The 12,275-nt window shown below is 31.4% G+C and overlaps 1 long non-coding RNA gene across 1 annotated transcript; it reads left to right on the top strand.

Annotated features, from left to right (window-relative positions):
- Window positions 1–6,111: 6,111 nt before the first annotated feature.
- On the top strand, window positions 6,112–10,463 carry LOC132759855 (uncharacterized). Its single transcript, XR_009629776.1, has 3 exons — window positions 6,112–6,200; window positions 6,363–6,521; window positions 9,009–10,463. It is a non-coding gene; the product is annotated as an uncharacterized LOC132759855 (long non-coding RNA).
- The last annotated feature ends 1,812 nt before the right edge of the window (window positions 10,464–12,275 follow it).

Genomic DNA, 12,275 nt, shown 5'->3' with positions numbered 1-12,275 from the left:
TTCAAAATTATTTGTTTAAATGCATAATAAATATATATAGCAACATTACTATCAATGATTCGTCTTCAGTAGACATCAAAGAGTAGAACTTTTCAACAGTCGGGTATTGAGAGTAATACAATGGTATAAAAAATGAACGTAAATTTACACATATAGACCATACGATAAGAAAGTGATATTCATCCTCTAACATTGATTCATAGTAGATACAATCAAGGTTTTCTCTATCAATATAAAACTGTCTACCCTTTTCAATCATAACAATGTAATGAGCTTCTAAAACTAGAAAACCCTTTCTATACTTGTCAATATCTATAACAGAAATATATTGTTCCGTATTAAAGGTAGTCTTATACATAATAATCATAATGATTTAATATTACATTTTCTAACTGGTCTGTTAGACACTGTTCATATAACACTATAAATAATTAAGGATTCTTCAATTTCCTGTTTGTTACCATTATACTTCTGTGTTTCTCTTCTAGATAAATGACCACTTCTTTAAAATACAAGTACTTTAGTGTTTTTTTTTTCAATATCAAAAACAAGTTTACTAGTAATGCAAAATTTTTGTAAAAAGTTTAATTGTTTCTGTATAACGACAATATTTCCTAAGGGTCTCTTTTTTCAGTAATGCAATATCACCCTGCAAAAAAAAGTAAAATTTTTCAAAAATTTATCATGAAGGTTTTTGGATACATTTTTCTTATCTTTTCCCACCTTTTAAAAATATACAATTTTTTTTAAAAAACAAAGCAAACAAAATTTGGAATAAATGATTTAATGATTTTAATTTTTATGCTAAACACTTTTTTTCCGCCATGTCAGTTCTGATTAATTTTTTTTAAAAACTTTTTTGGGGAAATTTAAAAAGAATAGAAAAATTTTAAAAAAAATTTACTATGTTTTATAACATTGTTTAAATTTTGTTTTGGCTCCCAAATGGGTAATTAAATATTTTTGTTACTTGTGTACTTTTAAGATTTTATTCCATTCACATCTACACATTAGAAATACATATCGGCTATCAAATTTTCTTGGGTATTCCGGCTATCAAATTTTCTTGGATATTCTGTCTTATTCAAACAAAGGCACACGCTTTGTTTGACATTTCCATTGAAATCAAACGTTCTCATGTGACACAGTAAAAGGATAAAAGTCGATATAAATTGTTAAGAGTTGATCACAATTGCTGTAGTTTCAATAGATAATAACAGTAAATCTACTGAAAAAAAAATAACAATAGAACGGGGTCTGCATTTTACCGTTAAAAGTTTGCTTGTTGCTCACATGATTTATATAACTGTAGGCAGTTGTATAATGTACTGTCCTCAAGAACGTCATCTCACGTAAGAACGCGACAATAACGAAAAAAATATCGATTGAGTAAAAGTTCATGCCTATGTTGTTTTTTTATGCTTGTGTTGTAAGGTGAAATTTAAATTGTAAATAAATCTTTCTAAAACTTACAATCAACAAACAAATACGCTGTATATTTTAGCAGGATTTTATTACGATATAAATGATTATTTATAACAATAAACATATATACATTATTTATATGTATGAAGCATTTAACGATCAAAACAGTCATACAATGTTCAAGATATTTCAAAATAAAGGATACAAAATAAAACTAATTTTGTAACAGACTCGATCGTAACTTTTTCTAAGAGATAATGTCCGTCTATGTAAAATAACCCTTTATTCTTTCTCATGTAAGAGAAATCTTGCAATCGTCTTTTAAAATTGTATGTATATTTTTGCTTTACGCGATTTTAATATTACTACGCCAGCGGTCGATCATAGCCAAAGTACTTGCATAAATATAGTACAAATTACATGTAGTCACAAGTTAATTATATTTTATGAGTGTCATAGAACTCAAAAAATTAGCAAGTAATGGAATACGGATTTCAGATCAGCTAACTTTAAAGCTTATAGGGCCTAATGCTTCATTTATGAGTGTAAATTTAAGAAAAACATTGCATTCGTATGAATACGAACTATTTTCGCCCTAGCGTCATTTTCCCGGAATCGCCATTGTTTACAAGTTTATCCGTGAAAGATTGAGAAGTTTTTGCTGTTAATATAGAAGTTCCACGTGTTAAAACGAGTTGTAAGTTTTATATTACAAAAACCTTATCTCCCTTTTACCTAACTGTTGAATGGCTTTGCTTGTTTTGCATTTATCAGTGGCGAAATCGTCGTCAAATCGTTGCAGAAACATATTCGCATAATTAGGCGATTCTGGCTGCTTACAAAAAATACAACGTTATTCAAGATGACTGATGTTCATGTTTATATTTCATAACGTTGATATTTAAGTTGCAATCAAAAGCTGTATTTTTTACAAATTTTCTTCACAATCGGCCATTATCGGGTGAAGCTTTTTTTGTACTGAAAGTCTGAATTGACCTTATCAAATTTTAAGTTTAGCAGTTCCTTCCCTTGAATGTCTGGAAAAGAGTCAACTCGGCCCTATACCAACTCGGCCAACTTTACTAAAATATATATAACGTATTTACTTTGCTTTGCATGTTGTTAAGGTAAATGAATAATAAGAAATATCTTATTATTATTATATAATTGGAAGTGGCTAGCCGTACGGCTAGCCAAAAGTTCTAGCCGTACGTGAGTCACGTACGACTAGCAAGGATACACTGTATTGGCTAGTCGTACGGCATTTTCAAAATTAGACAGAAGTCGAAAATGCATATGTTATTTTATGACTTTAAGCGAGGATTTTAACCAAGAAACAGCAATTAATTGTCTGCGTATGTTTACTTTTTAGAGATTAATCGCCTTGTTGGCTACAGTAAAAAAAGTACGAATATCGATCTTTGTCATCTCAAGACGTTGAGAAAAAATAGCGTTTGATCGCAGTAAAATAACATCAATTGAAATAGTTTACAAAATTTTGATTTTGATGAAAATCCGTTTTTGTTTAATTAAGTTTAATTTTCGACACCTTTAAAATGAAAAATTATTGTTGTTGGGATCTGATAATTGCGTCAATTACCGACGGTATAGAAGTTTGTTCATCATTAAGGAAAGTTTGCATGTTCCGTGAAACGCATTTTAAAATTCTATTACCAGTCCCTGAGTAGGCTTTAATTAAGGCTTATTAATTGATTGTGCTTTAATTTATGTTCGATATTTATCTACTGTATTTGAAAATTATACAAATATTTTTGCTTTTCACCGTTTTTGTTTTTTGTTGTTTTTTGTTGTTTTTTTCAATGTTCTTTTTATTTATTCCACTCCGATCATTATTTATTCGATCCATATGCTAAATTAACAAAAATTCACCTTTCATACAAATAAAACAACAAATCATAATCATGAGGCACAAAAGAACATATAAATGTTCGACTTCCATATAATTTTGAAAAGTGCCGTACGGCTAGACAATACAGCGAGTCCAGGCTAGTCGTACGTGACTCACGTACGGCTAGAACATTTGGCTAGCCGTACGGGCCCGTACGGCTAGCCACTTCCTATATAATTATACATTGTACTTCTGCCGAAATAAAGTATATATCGTGGACTAACCAGTTCTCAAACCTCTAAGCATTTAAGAGGTCTTTTAGTGTAAATAAAAATATATCTTTATAAAAATTCATTACATATGTACACTTTAATCTTTATGTAACATTTCTGTAAAATTTGACTGAAATTCAACAATTAAAAAAGCTCTATTTCCATCTTTGAAAAGCACAACCCTCTGTTTTAAAACTGACATGGTCTCTTAAAATAAAGAACCTAATCTCAAACGCCTTCAAGTATTTCTAAAATTCTATTGTTTAGTTTAGCCAATGATGTGATTGTTATATGACTATCACATGACAATGAGGTACCTTACACGATGCAGGTACCTGCTTTAAGATATTTTTGTCTATAATATTCATTTTCACAAATAATTAATGGTGTATTTATGGGACTTACATAGGGAATAGCAATTTTATATGAAATTATGCTGAGTAATATAATATGTTATGTAAATATTTGTTCCTATGCACTGTTTTCATTTGACATCATGATGATCAGCAGACATGTCTGTCAGAAACTAAGCTTTTATGCACACAAGTTCACGACATCATAGTTACTGTAAGTAAAAAATAACAGCACATGAATGAAAGGTTTGAGAATAGGTTGGGTGTGAGATTTGGTACTTATACGATACAGTATATTTAGAAAAAAAGTTATTTATTTGTCTTGCAGATTCGATTAAATTAATATACATATAATAAGAATGAGTTTCCTTAGATGCATTTTGTTTGTAAAGTAATTTTCAAAAAAATATGAAACAAAAACGTGTTTACTTAATAGCATAAGCGTCTAATTAATTGCAGGTGGTTACTAATCAAATTTGAATGAATGAGTCAATCATAATTATCACCTAATTAATCGGTATCCTTAACATACACATTGATTGATAATAATAGCCTGTAACAATAGGAGTCTTTTACCCATTTTTAAAAGTGGGCCGAGTTGACCCGTGCCGAGCTGGAATAGGGCCGAGCTGACTCGGGGGCCGAGTATGTTTTAGGGCCGAGCTGACCCGGATTGCCCTATTATTCTTTACAGTCTATTGTGTGTAGGCTAAATTTAGGAGACACTTGTGAAAATATGCAATGAAAAATGAATATTTACATTGAAAATACAGGAAATGAAAATGAACATTTTACTTTTTATCAATATTTCTTAATGTTTCATTGAAGAATGTAATAAATTAAAAGAAATATTGTATTAATTAGGAAAAGTTTTTATTTCAGGTGTGTGATTAAAGGCTTGTTTGTTAGATTTCAATTGTGGCACAGTTGGTTTGTTTGCTGAGAAGCTGTGAAACATAATTATACAGGCCATTCAGGTAAAAACAGGTCATGTGTAACATAGCATTTCCTCGTCAAAATGCTTTTAGAAAATTAATTATAAAAACATTAATCATTTCAAAACTTAAAACATCTAATAGTCTTATTTTAATTTGGAAACATACAACATCTTAAGTCTTATCTAAAATTTTAAACGTATAACATCAAGTCTTAACTTAAAAAATAAATAAGTAAAACTAACTTAAGCAAAATTCAGGTACTAGCTGTAAAAATATATATGTAAACTATATAATTATTTTGTATTAAAAAACTTACAATTAACTATAAAAAATAAATAAAATAACATCAACACTGAACTTTTGTGTTATAAAATACCATCATTTAACCAAAAAAAAAAAAACTGAATAATAATACACCAGTATCCCACACACACCAACCAACTAAGGGTTTCCGTGTAGGGCGCTCACTACGCCAGCAAGTAGAAACTAGATTAACTGGTCCTTCATCTGAGCAGTACAGCATAGATGGTTTTCGTGCATTGTCTTCCAATTTGGGTCAGGCCTCACATGGGATAGCAATTTATTACAAGGAAAATATTAATTCTGTCATTTTACTTGTTTTACTCATTCTGACATTGAATGTGCTTTACTGTGTTTACAAGACATAGTTATTGGATTTGTTTATTGTCCTCCAAGGTGTTCTACTGTTGCATATTTTTCAGGGTTTCTATTCAATATTTTGGAAATTGTTTCTAAAGAGTTTAAAGTGACTGGAATTTTTAAAAAAAGCTTATTTTTAATGGGGAGATTTCAATTATGATTATACTGAAAACAAACCAGTTGCTAAAATTATACAGGAAGTACTCAGTTCAGTTCAAACTCATTGATTCAGTAACGACTGATTATGGCAGCTGTCTTGATCATATTTATTGCGGCTTGCCTATGAATAAAGTGCAAAAATTTGGTACACTAGAATCTTATTATTCTGACCATAAACCTTTATTACATTTTATATCATACTGAATGCAAAGTCTTTTGAATAAATTATTTCACACTAAGTGGAGTGATGAATATTGAATTCATAATTAGTTACAATTTCCATAAATTGGTGTAAATAGCATTTGCTCAATAGTACATATGAATTAACTGTATTGGTCAGTCATTTCTACATAAGTTCTGTTTGGAATGACTCAAAAAATTGCCTCTTCTCACTTTTTTAACATGCTTATTAGTCATAATTTCTTAAGATTTTATTAACTGTTATTTTAGAATAAAAAGATTAAGGCCTTTACTATCTATTTTCAGTGGTACCAAAAAGATGGTAAATTGGTAGTGTTCAGTTCCGGGCAAACATTTTTTTCAAGTAAGACCATACATTATATATGTTAGAAAGTTAAAAAGGAAATGTTCATGGTTTGAAAATCTTTGTGCATTTACAATTTTGACCAAATAGTTTCTCAAAGTATTTATTTGACATTTAAACTGACATAATTAGTGGCATATGTTTCTAACTTTTCTTTTTCAGGAGGTTTTTGTCAGATTGATGAATGTGAAATTAAGAGGACCCATTTTGAGGATGCATCAAGAGAGATAAAGTCTAAAATGTGATACTGTCAATGTGACTAACCTTGAAGTAAACAGATGACACAATGTTTTTTCAATGTCATGGGCATATAATGAAGAGGTACATGATTATTTGTATACACTTTCCCTTAATAAATACTTTCTAAATATTTGACATGTTTAAAGGCCAACACAGAACTCGAGGCTTATTTAAAATCAGTAAGCTTGGCACTAAGAGCCAAATGTATATTAATTATTTCAATATCATTTCATCATGCAATCTGTTGTTAATTTAGGAACAAAAGTCGATAGCAAAAACATTTTAGCCGTGTCATGACAAAACCAACATAAAGGGTTTGCGACCAGCATGGATCCAGACCAGCCTGAGCATCCGTGCAGTCTGATCAGGATCCATACTGTTCGCTATCAGTTTCTCTACTTGTAATAGGGTTTGTAAGCGAACAGCATGGATCCTGATTAGACTGTGCGGATGCGCAAGCTGGTCTGTATCCATGCTGGTCGCAAACCCATTATTTTGGTTTTGTCATGACACGGCTCATTTGTGACATGTAATTCACTTAAATTGTATTTTGAAATTCAAGTTTTCATTCCTTTCACCTCAAGGCATTTGACATTGAAATAGTGACTTCATGTAGTAAGCAGTCAGTAAAATCTAATCATCTCATCTTGACTTAGCTGTATATAGATTATCAGAATCACTCACATTTACAAATTTATATGACTTTGAAAAGTTGTGTTACTAAGCAAATAAATAGATTTAATTGGGGTGTCCATAGTCAAAGTAATGTACCTAAACCACTTACCTTTAAAGATATACTATGCTCATCAGTAAAATATTTTAATCATAAAAATTTATTGAATTCTATGCAACTCTTTTTGAATATGTCTAATTTGAATGAAATAATGAATTAACTATGCAATGGAAGCCATGTTCCTTCTTACGAGACAAAAACAATTTGGTCCTTTCTTAAAAAAACTGTCAGTTTCCTAACAACACTATATATTTATATTGTGACCACCTATAGCGTGTGGTGTTTTAACATTACATAGCTACTTTATGTAAACACAAAACATGCTTATTTTATGTTTACAAAGAGACTGTGTAGCAATTATCACTGTTCTATTATATTTAATATGGATTCTTTAATGTGAGAAAGCAATCCAGCTAGCTTTAAAAAAAGGCAGTGGTTCTGCTCAGATGCTCGTTTGTGAAATAATGCACAGAGTGGTTGAGCTCTGGCATTGGTCGCGCATTTTTATGCCCCCGCCATGTAATGGCCGGGGCATATAGTGTTACCCTGTTCCGTCCTTCCATCCTTCTGTCATTCCGTCATCATCAGTTTCCGTTCATTATCTTAAGAACGGTTGCACACATTCAATTTAAATTGACATATGGATATGTCTTGAGAAAATACAGGTCAAATTCGAATTTGATCATGGTTCGATGATTTTTGGCAGAGTTATGCCCCTTTTATTTTGAAAATAATATGAAATTTTCAGTTTCCGTTCATTATCTCCCCAACGGTACAACACATTCAACTCAAACTTGACATATGGATATGTCATGAGAAAATACAGATCAAGTTCGAATTTGGTCATGGTTCGATGATTTTTGGCAGAGTTATGCCCCTTTTACTTCGAAAATAATATGAAATTTTCAGTTTCTGTTCTTTTTCTCCCCTAAGGTACAACACATTCAACTCAGGCTTGACATATGGATATGTCATGAAAAAAATACAGGTCAAGTTTGAATTTGGTCATGGTTCAATGATTTTTGGCAGAGTTATGTCCCTTTCACTTTGAAAGTAATATGAAATTTTCAGTTTCCGTTTATTATCTCCCCAATGGTACAACACATTCAACTCAAATTTGACATATGGATATGTTTTTGGAATGCCCAGGCCAAGTTCGAATTTGGTCATGGTTCAATGATTTTTGGCAGAGTAATGCCCCTTTCACTTTGAAAATAATATGAAATTTACAGTTTCTGTTCATTATCTACCCAACAGTGTTACATATTCAACTTAAATTTGACATATGGATATGTCAAAGGAATGGGCAGGTCAAGTTGGAATTTGGTCATGGTTTGATGATTTTTTGGCAGAGTTATGTTCCTTTCACTTTGAAAATAATATAGATACATCTTAGGAATAAGCAGTTTTAGTTTGAATTTGGTCGTGGTTCAATGATTTTAGACAAACTTATCTTTCCTGAATGTTGGAAAAATTTTGAACTTTCAGTTTCAGCACTCATACTTTTAGCCATTATTTTGGCTACAAATATGCAATATGCTATTTTTAAAAGGTTAAGACTGAATCATTTCAGTGACTTGAACATTGTATGAAAATGTTTGTGTTAACATCGAAAAGTTTTAAGGGCTTTGAACTTAATATGAAAAAAATAATTAATGCACCATCTGAAATTTTGGCTGCATGCGGGGGCATCCGTGGCATAATGACACATTTCTAGTTTGGTTTTATACCTTTATAAATCAGAGTAATTCTAACAGAGAAATGCTGAAAAAAAGTTAACATACAAGTATGGAATATCTCGGTCAGCAATAAACTTTTTCAAAACTCTATTTCAGAAAACAGAGATGCTTGTTTGACAGATACAGTAATACTAATAGTAGGAGTTATGAGGGAAGATTGCAGTGATAACTATATTGAGGCACCACTTCATCACCAAGAACATGAGATGACTTATCAATGTTTTCAATGTGTTTGAACACCCATTTTAAATAATACAGCTCAGAGTGAATTTTTCAAAATAATTAATTCTGTTTTCAAAGTTTTTATGCCCCCACAATGTGGGAGCATATAGCGTTGCACTTGTCCGTCCGTCAGTCCGTCAGTCCGTCCGTACGTCCCGAAATCTTGTGAACGCAACTCCTCTTAAACCGGATGGCAGATTTTGCTTAAACTTACAGGGATGAACAACCTTAATGTGTAGATGGTAGTAAATGAAGGAATTTTTGCTGCGACTAAATTTAACAGAATTATGGCCCTTTGTTGATTTTTTCACTATATACTATGTAGAAATTTTGTGAACGCAACTCCTCTTAAACCGGATGTCAGATTTCGCTTAAACTTACAGGGATGAACAACCTTAATGTGTAGATGGTAGTAAAGGAAGGAATTTTTCCTGCAACCAAATTTAACAGAATTATGGCCCTTTGTTGATTTTTTCATTATATACTATGTAGAAATTTTGTGAACGCAACTCCTCTTAAACCGGATGTCAGATTTCGCTTAAACTTACAGGGATGAACAACCTTAATGTGTAGATGGTAGTAAAGGAAGGAATTTTTCCTGCAACCAAATTTAACAGAATTATGGCCCTTTGTTGATTTTTTCATTATATACTATGTAGAAATTTTGTGAACGCAACTCCTCTTAAACCAGATGGCAGATTTTGCTTAAACTTCCAGGGATGAACAACCTTAATGTGTAGATGGTAGTAAAGGAAGGAATTTTTGCTGCGACCAAATATAACAGAATTATGGCCCTTTGTTGATTTTTAGTTTTCAACTTGTGGCACATGTAGTCCAAAAAATATTTGACCTAGAGTCATAAGATTGACAGAACAGTGGCGTGTGGGGGCATCCGTGTCCTATGGACACATTTCTAGTTTATTTAGATGTTAGTTGATCTTGTCAAGTACTTTATTTTTTTTAGGGATGGCAACAAATACTAAAATCAATACTCGAGTACTCGGTCATTTTTCAGATCGCGTATTCGGTTACTCTGATGATTTCCAATGATCTTTAAATTTTTATCACACAATATCAACACCGTCTGCATGCTATCTTCATTTTCTATTTTAATTAATAGAATTTGTAGCTATAAATAGGATTGCAAGAAATACATATAATAAATATAAACATAAGAAATGTCAATGACAGCATTTATTCTATACCTATAAATTTTCTTCCTAAAACACAGGATAATCTTGAAGCGCAAATAGGCTTCAACGGTTAGAAAATTCTGTATTATGTTAGAGACAAATACAGTACCATATATGAAAGGACTGGACTATTTTTGACGTTGGTTCTTATCTTAGCTGTGTATAACGTAGTATATGGAAACGGCAACCAAGATAATAGCTACATTTCTTTTTCTGAAATTTCTTATATAAGTGTAGTATAATGAAAATCATTTATACTTCAAACGAAAAGGTATATTATAAAAGGAAAATTATGTTGTAGTAGCTTTCTGAGGCTATGCATTTTTCTACCTGCAATGTTGGAAAATTGATATCTAGCTCGCCCTTTGGTCTCGCAAGATATCAATTTCCCACCGCTGCTCGTAGCAAAATACAAAGCCCCAGAGAGCTATTACAACATAATATTCTGTATATATATTTTTTTATAAAAATTTGTAAAATTGTCTTTTTATGGTATGTTTAAGGAAAATTTCTCATATGAATGTTATTTAGATGTACTAGACATTAGAAAATTTAGATATATATACTCAAATTTTAGAATAGGGTCACATGATCTTGAAATTGAGGTTGGTAGACTAAAAAAGATATTGAGGGAAAACAGATTATGCACAAAATGTTCTAAGAATGTAATAGAAGATGAATTTCATTTTTTACTATGTTGTGATTTTTATTCAGAACTTAGAAAATTATATTTACCGATTAAGTACCTAAATGCTCCAACCCGAAACAAATTTAATATATTAATGTCTACAAAAAATGATGATCTTATAAAGGGTACAGCAACATTTTTGTATTACGCTTTTGAAAAAAGGAAGATTAACAATTAATATGTCTTAAATACAAAATGACAATTAAGAAACTCCCAGAAAATTTTTTTTATGCTTAAAAGTTATTTTCAGTTAAATTTATATAGTATATGTTTAAACATTGTGCACATGCTATAATTTTGTGTAAATTGTTTCTCTGTATATATGTTTTTGCATGGGTCGGAGGCCTTAAAGCGAATAAAGTATTTGTATTGTATTGTATTGTATAATTAACAAGTTTGGGCTATCCTTGAATATTTTTTTTTAATTGTGCCCCCACGTTAGTGGCGGGCATTTAGATTTACCCTTGTCCGTCCGTCCGTCCGTTCACTTTTGTGTCGCACGTAACTCAAAAAGTATTTGACCTAGAGTCATGAAACTTTACAGGAATGTTGATCAGCATGTGTAGTTGTGCACCTGGGTATTTTCGTCTGGATATTTTTAGTATTTTCAGAGTTATTGCCCTTGACTTAGTAAAATTTTGCAATTTTCAACTTGTGTCGCATGTAACTCAAAAAGTATTTGACCTAGAGTCATGAAACTTTACAGGAATGTTGATCAGCATGTGTTGTTGTGCACCTGGGTATTTTCGTCTGGATATTTTTAGTATTTTCAGAGTTATTGCCCTTGACTTAGTAAAATTTTGCAATTTTCAACTTGTGTCGCACGTAACTCAAAAAGTATTTGACCTAGAGTCATGAAACTTTACAGGAATGTTGATCAGCATGTGTAGTTGTGCACCTGGGTATTTTTATGTGGATAAATTTAGTATTTTCAGAGTTATTGCCCTTGACTTAGTAAAATTTTGCAATTTTCAACTTGTGTCGCACGTAACTCAAAAAGTATTTGACCTAGAGTCATGAAACTTTACAGGAATGTTGATCAGCATGTGTAGTTGTGCACCTGGGTATTTTCGTCTGGATATTTTTAGTATTTTCAAAGTTATTGCCCTTGACTTAGTAAAATTTTGCAATTTTCAACTTGTGTCGCACGTAACTCAAAAAGTATTTGACCTAGAGTCATGAAACTTTACAGGAATGTTGATCAGCATGTGTAGTTGTGCACCTGGGTATTTTTATGTGGATAAATTTAGTATTTTCAGA

Source organism: Ruditapes philippinarum, unplaced genomic scaffold (assembly GCF_026571515.1).
Source record: "Ruditapes philippinarum isolate M1 unplaced genomic scaffold, ASM2657151v2 ctg350_1_1_1_1, whole genome shotgun sequence".
Lineage (NCBI taxonomy): Eukaryota > Metazoa > Mollusca > Bivalvia > Venerida > Veneridae > Ruditapes > Ruditapes philippinarum.
The sequence above is the reverse complement of the archived record's forward strand: the minus strand, read 5'-3'. Positions and strand labels throughout refer to the sequence as shown.